Below are 13099 nucleotides of genomic sequence, written 5' to 3' on the forward strand. Positions count from 1 at the left end.
ACTCAGTGGGCCTACACATTGCACACCCTCTAGTTTGTCTATTTTCATCTCACATGATTTTACATGAATTTTTCTAAATGTAAAATGAATAGCTCCTTGGTCATGTGACCTACTGTCCGCTGACTACCCTTCTATATTGCACACTCGTTTGTGTACTGTAAAATCACACGGTTTAACGTACATTTCTCATAGTTTCACATTTGCAATAGCTCCTTGGTCATGTCAATTACACACCTAAGAAGCATGCAGTAGATATACACCCATATTGCATAACCTCTAGTCATGTATCTTCTATAATGTTGTACATTAATATTAGTTTGACAATTAGGGGGTTCAGTCCAGTGTTGTGTACCCTTTTCTTTAATATTTATCTACAATAATTGGTAGTTCTAAGTACTTATTTCCCCTGTTTTTTTAAATACTGCTTTTCCACAGTATTTAACAGTGGTACACAGTAGGAGAGAGACAGATAATATCTCCTTTCGTTGTTAATATTAACCATAAAGGAAAAGGGCAAAGTACGAGAGTCATGCTATTAATTGTCCAAAGCAGGGATGGAGAGTGAGCTAGTGAGGTAGGCTGCAGTGGGTTTGCTGGTCAATACATATACTGAACATGTAACCACAGTAATGGTGGCCAGTAAATCAATGAATAAAAATGTAATATTGACAAATTAAACAGAAATTGTAGACCTTTAATCTTTTTCAACATGTCAGAGACATAACTTCAATTAAGTATGAAACATTTCACAGTGTTAACTTTCTCTTTATCCCTGGTTGATGTACATTTCAGAGCCTCTTCAGTGTGGCTGGGGTATAGCATACATTTTCAACAACAAAGACAGCACTTACAGTTTGTGTTCTTTACTCTGTTGAACTCGTCTTCACTCCTAGGCACAGCACACTGAACCACCGTTTGAATGTTTTGCATGCCATCAAAACAAAACAAAGCATAACACGTTACAAATAATATCAATGCAGTATGACGAATGAAATTAGCCATCCATTGTGTTATATAATAAATTGTCTGTTGTCAAAAGATCATAAACATTTTAAAGTTACTAACCCAGTCATTCTTTGGGCCACATCCAGGTTCTTTATCAGTGGCACACATGAAGCAGTTGTTGGCTTTGTTGAACTCTGAAAGCATAGGCATGAACTGAACAACTACATAAAAATAAAGAATTTACTTTGAATTAAATGTCATTACATACCAGACATTTTTAGTATATCCTCAGCCATTTCTTTTCGCAGTTGCTCCATGTGTTTTTGAAGGTTCCATATCAATTTGAGAGGGGATGTTGGGGAAGTTCTGTGCAACTTCCTTGGCCATCTACACCAAAAAATAAAATGTTGACCTAATTGTCACATAACAGCTAACCATTCATTATTGAAAATATAACTATCAAATCTGCATTACAAAGACCCTGCAGCTGAAGGTGTCCTGCTGCATGGTGTGAGTTATTTCCCCTCCTTTCCACTTTATGTCCACCTAGTCGTCTTTTCCATGGCAGGATCTTCTCATTTTGAAGTATTCTTTTTTTATGTAAAAATAATGGAATTATGATTAGTTATAGGCAAGTGAGTACACAAGCCACATTTATATGCTGTTTTCCTTATCACTATAATCTAGTAGTAATTTATTAGTAGAGGTAATTTTCTTTATGCCCCATTCTACACACAGCCTAAATTATAGGCACTGAACCATTTACAGGACAATAATAAAAGTAGCATATAGGATCCAAACCTATCACAGAGTGAATAAATGTAGTGTTTGTAGACTTTAAGAAAAAAAATATTAAGTGACAGTTTCATCAGTAAGTGCTTAAAGAAAGTCATATCACAAAGACCACAGATGACAGTGCCCACCAAATCTATGACAAGAGAGAATGAATTGGAAGCACCAAAGTGTGTTTGTCAAAATAAGATCTGAAAATGTCAGTTGTGAACATAATACTTCTATTTGCAATAGTAATTTATGATATATGCAGTTGAGGAATATTCCATGTATCAACACTACATGTAGTACGGACATAAGACATTACCACATACAGTATTTTTTTATTTCACCTTTATTCAACCAGGTAAGCCAGTTGAGAACAAGTTCTCATTCACAACTGCGACCTGGCCAAGATAAAGCAAAGCAGTGTGACAAACAACAGAGTTACACATGTGTCACGTCCTGGCCAGTATAAGGTTAATTGTTTTGTAGTTTGGTCAGGACGTGGCAGAGGGTATTTGTTTTATGTGGTTCAGGGTGGTGTGTTTTGTTAAAAGGGTGTTTGATTTAGTAATTCCGGGTTTTGGTTTATGTTTAGGTATTTCTATGTGGAGTCTAGTGAGTGTATGTCTATGTTTGGTTAATTGGGGTTGGGACTCTCAGTTGAAGGCAGGTGTTGTCTATCTGCCTTTGATTGAGAGTCCCATATAGTAGGGTGTGTTTGTGTTTGGTATTTGTGGGTGATTGTTCTGTGTTGAGCCTTAGGCTTTGCCAGACTGTTTGTTGTTCGTTCATTAGTTCTCGTGTTTTTGTTCCTTTTGTATTCATTTTTTGAAAATAAATAATATTCAAGATGAGCATACACATACCTGCTGTGTTTTGGTCCTCCTTCACCGACGTCAACCGTGACAACATGGAATAAACAAACGTACAGTCAATAACACGATACAAAAGTCTATATACAGTTTGTGCAAATGAAGTAAGATTAGGGAGGTAAGGCAATAAATAGGCCGTAGTGGCGAAATAATTACAATTTCGCAAATAAACAATGGAGTGAGATGTGCAGAAGATGAATGTGCAAGTAGAGATACTGTGGTGCAAAGGAGCAAAAAATATATATATATAAATAAAATAAATAACAATATGGGGATGAGGTAGTTGCATGGTTTATTTACAGATGGGCTACATACAGGTGCAATGATCTGTAAGCTGCTCTGATAGCTGATGCTTAAAGTTAGTGAGGGAGATATGAGTCGCCAGCTTCAGTGATTTTTGCAATTCGTTCCAGTCATTGCCAGCAGAGAACTGGAAGGAAAGGCGGCCAAAGGAGTAGTTGGCTTTGGGGGTGACCAGTGAAATATACCTGCTGGAGCGCCGGCTACAGGTGGGTGCTGCTATGGTGACCAGTGAGCTGAGATAAGGCGGGGCTTTACCTAGCAAGGACTTACAGATGACCTGGAGCCAGTGGGTTTGGCGACGAATATGAAGCGAGGGCCAGCCAACGAGAGCATACAGGTCGCAGTGGTGGGTAGTATATGGGGCTTGTGACGAAACGGATGGCACTGTGATAGACTGCATCCAATTTGCTGAGTAGAGTGTTGGATGCTATTTTGTAAATGACATCGCCGAAGACAAGGATCGGTAGGATAGTCAGTTTTACAAGGGTATGTTTGGCAGCATGAGTGAAGGATGCTTTGTTGCAAAATAGGAAGCCGAGTCTAGATTTAATTTTGGATTGGGGATGCTTAATGTGAGTCTGGAAGGAGAGTTTACAGTCTAACCAGACACCTAGGTATTTGTAGTTGTCCACATATTCTAAGTCAGAACCGTCCAGAGTAGTGATGCTAGGTGGGTGGGCAGATGCAGGCAGCGATCAGTTGAAGAGCATGCATTTAGTTTTACTTGCATATAAGAGCAGTTGGAGGCCACAAAAGGAGAGTTCTATGGCATTGAAGCTCGTCTGGAGGTTAGGTAACAGTGTCCAAAGAAAGGCCAGGCGTATACAGAATGGTGTCGTCTGCATAGAGGTGGATCAGAGAATCACCAGCCGCAAGAGCGACATCATTGATGTATACAGAGAAAAGAGTCGGCCTGAGAATTGTACCCTGTGTCACCCCGATAGAGACTGCCAGAGGTCCGGACAACAGGCCCTCCCATTTGACACATTGAACTATATCTGAGAAGTAGTTGGTGAACCAGGCGAGGCAGTCATTTGAGAAACCAAGGCTGTGGAGTCTGCAGATAAGAATGTGGTGATTGACAGAGTTGAAAGCTTTGGCCAGGTCGATAGATACGGCTGCACAGTATTGTCTTTTGTCGATGGTGATTATGATATCGTTTAGGACCTTGAGCGTGGCTGAGGTGCACCCGTGACCAGCTCGGAAACCAGATTGCATAGCGTAGAAAGTACGGTGGTATTCGAAATGGTCCGTGATCTGTTTGTTAACTTGGCTTTCGAAGACCTTAGAAAGGCAAGGTAGGATAGATATAGGTCTGTAACAGTTTGGGTCTAGAGTGTCACCCCCTTTGAAGAGGGGAATGAGCTTTCCAATCTTTAGGGATCTCAGACGATACGAAAGAGAGGTTGAACAGGCTAGTAATAGGGGTTGCAACAATTGCGGCGGATAATTTTAGAAAGAGAGGGTCCAGATTGTCTAGCCCAGCTGATTTGTAGGGGTCCAGGTTTTGCAGCTCTTTCAGAACATCAGCTATCTGGATTTGGGTGAAGGAGAAATGGGGGAGGCTTGGGAAAGTTGCTGGGGGGTGCAGAGCTGTTGACCGGGGTAGGGGTAGCCAGGTGGAAAGCAAGGCCAACGGTAGAAAAATGCTTATTGAAATTCCCGATAATCGTAGATTTATCAGTGGTGACAGTGTTTCCTAGCTTCAGTGCAGTGGGCAGCTGGGAGGAGGTGCTCTTATTCTCCATGGACTTTAGTGTTTCAAAACTTTTTGGAGTTTGTGATACAGGATGCAAATTTCTATTTGAAAATCTAGCCTTTGCTTTCCTAACTGCCTGTGTATATTGGTTCCTAACTTCCCTGAAAAGTTGCATATCGCGGGGGCTATTCGATGCTAATGCAGAACGCCACAGGATGTTTTTGTGCTGGTCAAGGGCAGTCAAGTCTGGAGTGAACCAAGGGCTATATCTGTTCCTGGTTCTACATTTTTTGAAAGGGGCATGCTTATTTAAGATGGTGAGGAAAGCACTTTTAAAGAATAACCAGGCAACCTGGAATGAGGTCAATATCTTTCCAGAATACCCGGGCCAGGTTGATTAGAAAGGCCTGCTCGCTGAAGTGTTTTAGGGAGCGTTTGACTGTAATGAGGGGTGGTCGTTTGACCGCGGACCCGTTAACGCTCCCTAAAACACTTCAGCGAGCAGGCCTTTCTAATCAACCTGGCCCGGGTATTCTGGAAAGATATTGACCTCATTCCGTCAGTAGAGGTTGCCTGGTTATTCTTTAAAAGTGCTTTCCTCACCATCTTAAATAAGCATGCCCCTTTCAAAAAATGTAGAACCAGGAACAGATATAGCCCTTGGTTCACTCCAGACTTGACTGCCCTTGACCAGGCAATGAGGCAGTGATCGCTGAGAACCTGCTTGAAGACAGCAGAGGTGTATTTAGAGGACAGGTTGGTCAGGATGATATCTATGAGCGTGCCTGAGTTTACGGATTTGGGGTTGTACCTGGTAGGTTCCATGACAATTTGGGTGAGATTGAGGGCATCTAGCTTAGATTGTAGGACGGCCAGCGTGTTAAGCATATCCCAGTTCAGGTCACCTAACAGTACAAACTGAAGATAAATGGGGGGCAATTAATTCACATATGGTGTCCAGGGCGCAGCTGGGGGCTGAGGGGAGTCTAACAAGCGGCAACAGTGAGAGACTTATTTCTGGAAAGGTGGATTTTTAAAAGTAGAAGCTCGAACATTTTGGGCACAGACCTGGATAGCATGACAGAACTCTGCCGGCTGTTTCTGCAGTAGATTTCAACTCCACCCCCTTTGGCAGTTCGGTCTTGGCGGAAAACATACACATACAGAGGCATTTTTCAGCTATGATTTTACCACTCAGAATCCAGAATGGATATGACAATGGGGCCACTACAGGATGTAATACACCCTTACAACAATCTACTTTTTGATCTTCTTGACTTCTTATCTGGTAAACTGCTACTATGTGTCAAGGAAAGAGCCCCAATTAGAGGTTAGTGTACTCCAGTAGATTAAAAACTATTGCCCTGTGTCCCCGTTCATAGGGGCATGAGAGACTAGTCAGTGGTAGAATTGAGTTGGCACTTTATTGGCCTAAACACCTATAGACCCACAAGTTTGAGGTTACTCATGGACAGTAATTAGTAATACATTTTTTTGCATTGATGCATTGTGTCTTCTAACTGTCCAAGAATAGGATCCAAAGTGTTAGGAAATACACTGCTCAAAAAAATAAAGGGAACACTTAAACAACACATCCTAGATCTGAATGAAAGAAATAATCTTAAATACTTTTTTCTTTACATAGTTGAATGTGCTGACAACAAAATCACAAAAATAATCAATGGAAATCCAATTTATCAACCCATGGAGGTCTGGATTTGGAGTCACACTCAAAATTAAAGTGGAAAACCACACTACAGGCTGTTCCAACTTTGATGTAATGTCCTTAAAACAAGTCAAAATGAGGCTCAGTAGTGTGTGTGGCCTCCACGTGCCTGTATGACCTCCCTACAACGCCTGGGCATGCTCCTGATGAGGTGGCGGATGGTCTCCTGAGGGATCTCCTCCCAGACCTGGACTAAAGCATCCGCCAACTCCTGGACAGTCTGTGGTGCAACGTGCCGTTGGTGGATGGAGCGAGACATGATGTCCCAGATGTGCTCAATTGGATTCAGGTCTGGGGAACGGGCGGGCCAGTCCATAGCATCAATGCCTTCCTCTTGCAGGAACTGCTGACACACTCCAGCCACATGAGGTCTAGCATTGTCTTGCATTAGGAGGAACCCAGGGCCAACCGCACCAGCATATGGTCTCACAAGGGGTCTGAGGATCTCATCTCGGTACCTAATGGTAGTCAGGCTACCTCCGGCGAGCACATGGGGGGCTGTGCGGCCCCCCAAAGAAATGCCACCCCACACCATGACTGACCCACCGCCAAACCGGTCATGCTGGAGGATGTTGCAGGCAGCAGAACGTTCTCCACGGCGTCTACAGACTGTCACGTCTGTCACGTGCTCAGTGTGAACCTGCTTTCATCTGTGAAGAGCACAGGGCGCCAGTGGCGAATTTGCCAATCTTGGTGTTCTCTGGCAAATGCCAAACGTCCTGCAAGCACAACCCCCACCTGTGGACGTCGGGCCCTCATACCACCCTCATGGAGTCTGTTTCTGACCGTTTTAGCAGACACATGCACATTTGTGGCCTACTGGAGGTCATTTTGCAGGGCTCTGGCAGTGCTCCTCCTGCTCCTCCTTGCACAAAGGCGGAGGTAGCGGTCCTGCTGCTGGGTTGTTGCCCTCCTACGGCCTCCTCCACATCTCCTGGTGTACTGGCCTGTCTCCTGGTAGCGCCTCCATGCTCTGGATACTACGCTGACAGACACAGCAAACCTTCTTGCCAAAGCTCGCGCATGAGAGAACCCCTGTCGTTCAAGTCTGCTCTGCGCATGTTTGAAAGTGACAGAGCCAGCAGCCAAAAGAGTTTTTCACAGTATGTCATAAAAAAGTATTACACTTATGAATGTATGTAAAATGCTAATATGTATTAGATCCAGTACAAAGGAATAACTAAGACCTGAATTTGAATGCAGCGTGTTCCGATTCCTCCTTCTCTTTCTGTCCAGCAGGGTCAACCAAAAACACTTAATAGTAAAATGATTTTACTATTAAATGACCCATATCATAACCCTCATACCTCTTCACAAAAATGTACCTAAATCAATTTTGGAAAAAGGATTTTACTCACAAATGACGTAGGAATTTATATTCCCAGTTAGAAATAGTAGGCCATGCATCAAATAACTATTTTCATCAGAAAAACAAACCCTCAAATCCAATATTGCATTTTGTAAGTTGACTGCATGTGGCTTGTTGTGAATGCACTCAAATATCAAGTCATTATCAGGTTATGTAAACTGCTTTCTAATACTCAACGTAGAAGGATTTGTCTTAATGTACAGTATATGAAAGTGATGCTATGAAAAGGATTCTTTCACATTATCAAGCTCACTGTGACTGACAAATCACTGCCTATTACTGTGATTAAAAAGAGCATATGAAACAGTGTTTTTCATGAGGCCTACCTGTGCGCATTCCTTTAAGCACCTCTGAACACCTCTCCTGTCCGTGATCCATACCACATACAGCCATTTGCGGATCTTTTCAGTGTCCATGTGAAAGATAGTTATGCGAGGATGGAACATTTGTTGACTCAAAATTTTTGTTTAACACCCATGTAAAATGAAGGCCTGCAAAGCTTACAGATTTAAGTCTAATAACATGAGGTGAAAGTAGACAGAGTGTGCAATATGAAGGTATAGTCAGTGGACATTCTGAACCTTGTTTGAGGTCAGTAGGTCACATGACCAATGAGCTATTGAAATTCTACATTTTGAAAGATTCATGTAAAACCATGTTAGATAAAAATGGACAAACTAAAGGGTGTGCAATGTGTAGGCCCACTCATTGGACATTCTGAACCTTGTTTGAAGTCACTAGGTCACACAACCAAGGAGCTATGAAATTCTACATTTTGAAAAATTCATGTAAAACCATGTGAGGTGAAAATGGAAAGTCTGGGAGTTTTTCAACCGACCTTGTAAGACCTCATCCGAAACCCTAACTACCTCTTCTCCCCCCTCCACAAAGTTAAAGCCACAAGATGCAGTGACTGGAGCAGCAGTCAACGTTGACCTCACCTCTGGAGTGCCTTCCACTTTGCTTAGATCACGGGAGTGATAACATTTTAACAGGTTCACATGGCATAATTTAGGGGACTTACTATGATCAGGGGTTTCAATAAGATAGTTTAAATTTGACACTTTGCGCAACACAGAGAAAGGACCACAGTATTTTGCCTGAAAAGGTGAACTTACAAGAGGCAGAAGTGCAAGCACACGATCACCGGGACTAAACTCACGCAGCTCAGCCTGTCCGTCATATTTCAGTTTCATTTTCTGTTGAGAACATTTTAGTTTCTTTCGCCAGTTCACCAGCCCTATACAACTTCAGCCTAAAACCCTTTACATAGTCAATAAGGTTCCGAGGTGGTTCCTCAGGCAAACAACCATCCTGCAGCACTGCTAAAGGCCCACGCACCTTATGACCAAACACTAAGTCATTTGGGCTAAACCCTGTGCTTTCCTGCACTACTTCACGAGCAGCTAGTAACAGCCAAGGTAACCTCTCCTCCCAATCTGCAGACAGTTCTGTACAGTATGCACGAAGCAAGGATTTTAAAGTTTGATGAAAACGTTCCAAAGCACCCCGACTCTGGGCATGGAACGCAGTAGACTTATTGTGTTTAACTTTAAGCTATTTGAGAACCTGAGCAAATAAATGGGAGGTAAAGTTAGACCCCTGATATGACTGGATGATTTTTGGAATCCCAAATGTTGAAATAAATTGAGTTAACGCTTTAACTACTGACTTCGAAGTGATGGAACGCAAGGAAAAAGCTGCCGGATATCTAGTTGCTTGACACATAACAGTTAATAAGTAGCTATGACCTGACTTGGACCGTGGTAAAGGCCCAACACAATCGATAATAAGATGCTCAAAAGGTTGCCCTACGGCTGGTATTGGATACAAAGGTGCTGGCTTTACAACCTGGTTTGACTTGCTTGTGCGCTGACACGTATGACAAGTTTTAATAAACTGAGCTACATCCCGCTTTAAACGTGGCCAGAAAAAAATGACGGAGTATGCGATCATAAGTTTTACGAACACCCATATGACCTGCCACATCACCATGTGAAGTTTGCAACACTTTATTTCGCAAAGTAGTAGGTACAACTATTTGAAAGACTGGTTCTCCTAGACCCTGATCATAGTGTGGAACCCATTTCCTAACCAACAGCCCATCAAGAAGAAAATAACACTGAGCACTATTCCTCACCACTGAATCAGGAACAACTTTATCAAACAGATCAGCCAAGGTAGTATCGGCCTTTTGCTCAGCCATCAATGAATCTCTAGAACTAGTCAACTGTTCTGTCTGGAGTTTGACTGGCAACTCAAGACTTTCTGGCTTACTCTCAACCTTATTACGAGGGGCAGCGCGGGTAACAGCACAAACTGGAAATACCTCAGGAGACACAGTTGTGATCTGGGGACACTGAATGTTGCTTCGTAAAGATGTTTAGTTTGCCATCTTCCCACACCTTACTACCTGCCAAGTCATTCCCCAAAATCATGTGGACTCCCTCTACTGGCAACTGGGGTCTAACCCCAACATCTACATCACCCTCTACCAGACCACATTTTAGGGTAACTTCATGTAAAGGAGAAGAGAATGGAACTAAACCCATACCACGTACCATTACACAACTGCCAGTATCAGACTGCTTAGAGAACGGCAAAACAGATTCCAGAATAAAATAATCTAAAGCTCCAGTGTCTCTTAAGATCTTGATTGAAACATTTTGGTTGCCATCTACCAGGGACACTACACCATCTGAAATAAAGGCTGAAAAATCAGTGCGAAGACAGAATCAAACTCAACTAGTGGCTGAAAAAGCTCACCCTGGTGGTCAGAGGCTGAAGCAGGAGCTACCAACACAGCAGGTTTAACTTGACCTGACTTTTTGATTTAAGTAGAGGACAATCTTTCTTCCAATGTCCTTCAACTAAACAGTAGCGACAGGTATTGGCATTAACCGGTGCTTTAAGTCCTCCAGACCCAAACTTCTGCTGAGGCCTTTGGAAAGAAGCTCCAAGAAAAGTTGACCTACTATTCCTAGAAGTAAAGTTATTTCTATGGTACATGTCACTGTTTGACTCAAAACGGGTTTTATGTGTTAGCCTGTACTCATCTGCAAGGACTGCTGCATCACTTGGAGACTTAACTTTACGTTCATTCATGTATGTCGCAACCTGGTCACATACAGAATTTTTGAACTGTTCTAACACAATCAAATTAGACAGATCCTCAAAAGTACTAACTTCAGAAGCTGTACACCAACGATTAAATGCAGAAGTCAAATCACGAACAAACTCAGAATAGGTTTGTGAATCTAACTTTTTCCTGTAATGAAAACGTTGACGATATGCCTCTGGCACAAGCTCGTAAACCTTCAGAACTGCTGATTTAACTTTAGCATACACTTTACTGTCAGCTACACTCAGTGCCGCAAAAGCCTCACGCGCTTTACCTGTAAGTACACATTGCAACAACATAGTCATGTCCAAATCTGACCAAGCTCTAGCTTCCGCAATACGCTGAAATAAAGCAAAGTATCTGTCTGGATCTGACTGATCGAATTTAGGCAACAAACAAAGATTCTGTGAAACATCAAACTGTGGTAGCGAGATCGAGAAATGCTAATAGACCAGAAGGACTAGCTCCAACTGCATTTGCAACAGCTCCCTCTGCTGCTCAAAAGTTAATGAAGGACTAGACTGAACTTGTACCCTCACTACTAGCAGACTGACCCCAGAAAACACCCATTTCCCTAAGACCCTGTTTTAATTTAGCTTTAACAGTCTCTCATTTTTTTTATCAACAATCTCAATCTGATAATGTTCAGCAATTTCAATTAACTGCTCCTTAGTACACAACTCTAAGGCTACCTCTGAAGGAGCTTGAACAAAACTACTCAGAATGGAAGACATTTTCCTCAACCAATACAACCATTACAAATGCTCAAAAGAAAAATACACAACTCACCTGCTGTCAGTCTGGGTTCAAGAACAGGAGCCACACCCCACTATCCTCCAAAAACAACTAAGTAACTGGCCCTGGTCTTCGTGCAGTCACATGTGGTGGGGTTTTATGCACACAAAACCAGTGGAGTGGAAAAGACAAGCAGAACTGGCGGCCCCCCTATAACCACGGAGGTGCTCCCGAGCCGATGTAGGGGAAAAGGGAAGCTCTACTCACGTTCACTGCCACCTAAAACAAAAACACCACGAGCCTCCTATTGACACTCGCTGATAAGCCTGAACAGGAGAGGACTCCCACTTGAACAAAAACCCAGAAAAACCCAGAAGGAATTGTTAACCAAATTTAGCTACCAAGCTAACTGAACCAAAAGAACACATGGCTCTCAATGCTCTCTTCAACAATATTGGCCCAACCAAAACATCCCCCCAAACAAAACATTTGGCAATCTGAACTAAACTAACCCAAGTTAACTATAAAACAATAGTCAAATAAGCCAAATTACAAATAAAGAAACGTATCAATAATAAAGCAAAGACAATCTAGACAAAACCTTAACCAACTACGACAAAATGTTAAAGTAAACTAAAATACGACTAAAGTACAATTAACTTTAACTTACGGACGAGCCCCCACTTGTCACAGGCCGGCTCATAGCCTGTGGCAAAAATGAGGGGACATGAACAACAGGCATAGGCCAATCAAAAGGTTATTTATTATAAACCAAAAAACTATTAACTTTAAACAAAGAAAAAGGAATGAGGTGTGGAAATGTCATAATGTAGGGTGTATGTAAAGTAAACGGATGCATGAATCTGTGTGTGAACATGACTGAGTGGAAACTAAGTAAACCTACAAAAGGAACAAACAAAACAGGATCATACCTGGAGGAGCAGTGAGAGAGAGAAAGTGAGAGTGGTTAGTGAAGCAGTTTAAATACCCTGAGCCCAGGTGGCTCCAATCACTAACGACCCTCCTCTGCCTGCAGGAGGAACTGCCCCTGCACTGCAGAGGGGCCGTGACAATATATATATATATATATATATATATATTTTTTTTTTTCTTAAACCTGTGTTCTTGGTTATGTTCTTTGCTAACATAACCAATGCATTTTGAATGTATAATTAAACTTCCGTATATGTTTGTACAGTTTGACAAGTTTAATACAAATTAATGTGCCCAAATGTAGTATGGCTGACGCGCGACCCACTTCGAGAGCTGCTGGTGTGAGCCAGACGAGCCCAAATGAGAATCTCCCCTAGACTTTGCACACATGGTCATAGGATGAAACCCCCATCACAGCTGTTTTCTCTCCTTCTATATGCTAGAAATTACACACACACTCACACACGGACACTGGTAGGCCTATTCTTTTAGCCTTTCAGGTTGCCCAAATTGGTCCATATGCCTGATGTGTTAAAAGTGGGCTATAGAATGAACGTGTGTGGTGAAAGTCTAGCATATGGGCAAATAAGAGACATTCGAGGCAAGACTGCACACGAAA

At 42.3% G+C, this 13099-nt stretch overlaps 1 long non-coding RNA gene across 1 annotated transcript; it reads right to left on the reverse strand.

The window, feature by feature from the left end:
- Positions 1-673: 673 nt before the first annotated feature.
- LOC115200450 (uncharacterized) lies at positions 674-1372 on the reverse strand. The gene is made up of 3 exons (XR_003879520.1): positions 1214-1372; positions 1066-1139; positions 674-903 (listed from the first exon to the last, which is right to left on the reverse strand). It is a non-coding gene; the product is annotated as an uncharacterized LOC115200450 (long non-coding RNA).
- Positions 1373-13099: the final 11727 nt, after the last annotated feature.

Source organism: Salmo trutta, chromosome 9, assembly GCF_901001165.1.
Source record: "Salmo trutta chromosome 9, fSalTru1.1, whole genome shotgun sequence".
In the NCBI taxonomy this organism is placed as follows: Eukaryota; Metazoa; Chordata; class Actinopteri; order Salmoniformes; family Salmonidae; genus Salmo; species Salmo trutta.